Below are 3,360 nucleotides of genomic sequence, written 5' to 3' on the forward strand. Positions count from 1 at the left end.
CGAGAGGTATAGAGATCCGCCAATTGAGCTGCAGTGATTGACTCTTTAATAGGCAGAAAGTGAGCCACTTAGGTGAGTTTGTCGATGACAACGAATATAGAATCATTGCCACGCTTGGACTTTGGAAACCCAGTCACGAAGTCCATTTCAATGTGGTCAAACTTCCATTCTAGAATGGCAAGAGGTTGGAGGAGACCAGCTGGCCTTTGGTGTTCTGCCTTCACACTTCTGCAGACATCACATTCATTCACGAATTGAGCGATTTCGCGCTTCTTTCGAGTCCACCAATAAGCCTGCTTGAGGTCTTGATACATCTTCGTACTCCCAGGGTGGATGGAGAGGAGAGAATTCTGAGCCTCGTTCATGATCACTTTACGGAGGCCACCTTTGGGTACAACAATACGATCCTCAAAGAAGAGAGTGTCCTTGTCATCAAGACGGTAGCACTTGTACTTGGGTTGACTCTTGGCAATCCCAATCTTCACCTTTTTCACCGTAGCATCAAGAAGCTGGGCTTGGCGAATCTGGTCTTCTAAGGTAGGAGAGACTTGAAGGTTGGTGAGGAAACCTTGAGGAACAACTTGCAGATTAAGTTTGCGGAAAGCTTCACAAAGCTCGGGTTGATAAGGCTTGAGAATCAGACTGTTGCAATAAGCCTTTCTGCTTAATGCGTCAGCAATCACATTGGCCTTGTCTGGAGTATACTCGATACTCGGATTATACTCTTGAATCATTTCGACCCATCGAGTTTGCCTAAGGTTGAGATTAGGCTGAGTGAAGATGTATTTGAGACTCTTGTGATCAGTGAAAATGTCGACTTTTCTTCCCAATCAAAGATGTCTCCAAGTCAAAAGAGCGTGCACAACTGCCGCCAAGTCGAGATCATGAGTGGGGTAGTTCTTCTCATTGGGATTCAATTGGCGAGAGGTATAAGCAACAACTTTCTTCTCTTGCATCAATACTGCGCCAAGACCTTGGAGAGAGGCATCACAAAAGACCTCGTACGGTTTGGATTCATCAGGAGGAGTCAGAACTGGAGCAGTGATCATTTTCTCTTTCAAAGTGTTGAAAGCAATGTCACACTCCGGAGACCAAACTTACTTGACGTGCTTCTGGAGAAGATTAGAGAGAGGCTTCGCGATCTTAGAAAAGTTTTCAACGAATCTTCGGCAGTAGCTTGCGAGACCGAGGAAGCTACGGAGTTGCTTCACGTTCTGAGGAGGTTCCCAATTCACAATTGCAGACACCTTCTCAGGATTCACCGCAATGCCCTTGGCAGAGATGATATAACCAAGATAAAGAACCTCATCGAGCCAAAATTCGCACTTGGAGAACTTGACCAAGATAATGCCCTCAGGCGTTGAAGATGAAGTTCATCATGCGAGAGAAAGTCGGAGGAGCGTTGACGAGGCCAAAAGACATGACAGTGTATTCATATGAACCATAGCTTGCCCTGAAAGCCGTCTTGGGAATATCTTGCTCACGGATTCAAATCTGATGATAACCCATACGGAGATCAAGCTTGGAGAATACTTGAGCACCTTTGAGTTGTTCGAACAGCTCATTGATGTTGGGAAGTGGGTATTTGTTCTTGATGGTCTTCTTGTTCAATGGACGGTAATCAACACAAAGTCGGTCCGTTCCATCCTTCTTCTTCACAAAAAGAACACCACAACCCCACGGAGAAGAACTAGGCCGGATGAGACCCATTCTCTCTGGAATATCGAGCTGCTTCTTCAGCTCCTTCAACTCTTCAGGTCCGAGCTTGTAAGGACGCTTGCACACAGGTTCCATGCCAGGCTCAAGATCAATGACGAATTCAACTGGCCGGTGCGGAGGCATTCCTGGAAGCTCTTCTGGAAAGACGTCTTGATATTCGGCAACGACTGGAATTTGCGAGATAGCATCCAGTTCACCCTTCTCATTGAGAGAAAACAAAGTGGAGTGTATCATCACGAGCGGCAAAGACAATTACATCCTTAGACGAATGAGTCAATTGAATCTGCCTTGCAGCACAATCAAGATGTGCCTTGTGCTTAGAAAGCCAATCCATTCCGAGAATAAGATCAATATCCGAGTTGCCAAGAACCACCGGAGAAGAAAGAAACTTGTAGTCGCCCAACGTGATAGAGATATCGGGAGAAACCAAACTAGAAGTCAAAAGCTTGCCGGGAGAAACAACTTGCATGACTTTGGGCATGATCTCAGTACCAACATTGTGCTTCGATGCAAACGGGCATGACAAGAAAGAATGCGATGCACCAGTATCAAAAAGTACTTTTGCGGGAACATCGTTAACAGGAAGGTTACCCATAATGACATCTGATGAATCCTCTGCCTGAGCTGCATTCATCAAGTTGACCTTGGCGTGCTTGGGGTTATGCTTGACCACAGCTGTACTTGCCGATCTGACAGGAGGAGGAGGAGGAAGACGCCTCTGGTTGAAACACTTGTTGGCATAGTGACCCTTCTGTTGGCACTTGTTGCACGTCACCTTTGAAAGTGGACGGTGGTACGGAGCACTCGATCTTAGATCTTGAGACGAAGTCTTGTTCTGAAAGCCCGGGTTGGGTGGGTGGGAAATCCACTGCCACCTTTGCTCTTCTGCTGATACGGCTGACGGAACGGAGGAGGAGGAAGCCAATACTTCTGCTGCTTGGCCACTTGAGTAGAGGAAGAAGGAGTAACATCTCTGACTCGCTTCTTGGAAGCATCACACCTCAGTTGAGCGGCGTCTTGCTTCAACGCCATGTTGTAGAACTCATCGTACCTCAAGGGTTCAAAGAGGACAAGAGCTAGCTGGATTTCTTCTCTGAGACCACCCCTGAACTGGTATATCATGCTCTTCTCATCAGGTATGTCCTGCTTGGCAAAGCGGGCGAGCTTCTGGAACAACTTGTTGTAGTCATAGATAGACAAAGAGCCCTGCTTCAGGTTGCGGAATTCCTCACGCTTGCTTTCAACCACGCTCTGAGGAATATGGTGAGCTCTGAAATCTTGACAGAATTCATCCCAAGTGATAACACGTCCACCTCTGGAGTCCTTGTACTGCTGGAACCATTCTGCAGCTTGATCTTTGAGTTGGAAGGAAGCGAACTTGACAAAGTCCTCAGGCCTGACGTTACTGCACTCGAAATGCTTGCACAGATCCACAAGCCAATCGTCAGCATCGGTTGCCTCAACACAATTGCTGAAAGTCTTTGGCCCGTTAGCAAGGAACTGGTTGAGTGTAGCAGAGTGATTCTGATAGTTGCCTTGGTTCCCTTGGTTGCCTTGATTGCGCTCTTGAAGAATTTGCATGATCAACTGTGTGTTTGCATTGGTTGCGGCCATCACAGCTTGCCATGCCTCCGGAGGAGG

Source organism: Triticum urartu, chromosome 4, assembly GCF_003073215.2.
Source record: "Triticum urartu cultivar G1812 chromosome 4, Tu2.1, whole genome shotgun sequence".
Classification (NCBI taxonomy): domain Eukaryota; kingdom Viridiplantae; phylum Streptophyta; class Magnoliopsida; order Poales; family Poaceae; genus Triticum; species Triticum urartu.